The sequence below is a fragment of the Nannospalax galili genome, unplaced genomic scaffold, assembly GCF_000622305.1.
Source record: "Nannospalax galili isolate Female #2095 unplaced genomic scaffold, S.galili_v1.0 scaffold346, whole genome shotgun sequence".
Lineage (NCBI taxonomy): Eukaryota > Metazoa > Chordata > Mammalia > Rodentia > Spalacidae > Nannospalax > Nannospalax galili.
The window spans coordinates 4664925-4665194 of record NW_008357637.1 but is presented as its reverse complement, the minus strand read 5'-3'; positions in this window follow the sequence as shown (position 1 = coordinate 4665194).

Below are 270 nucleotides of genomic sequence, written 5' to 3'. Positions count from 1 at the left end.
AGCTATATCAAGAATGTAAACAGAAATAAAAATGACAGGATTCAATACTTATCTTTCATTAACTTTAAATACTAACGGACTGAACTTCCCAGTCAAAAGAGAAAGACTAGGTGAATGGATTAAGAAACAAAACCCATGTTTTTGTTGTCTGCAAGAAACTCATCTCACTTTCAAGGACTGAGACTATCTTAAGGTGAAAGGATGGAAAAAAATATAGCAAGCAAATGGCACTAAGAAAAAAGCAGGCATAGCACCTCTAATATCTGACAA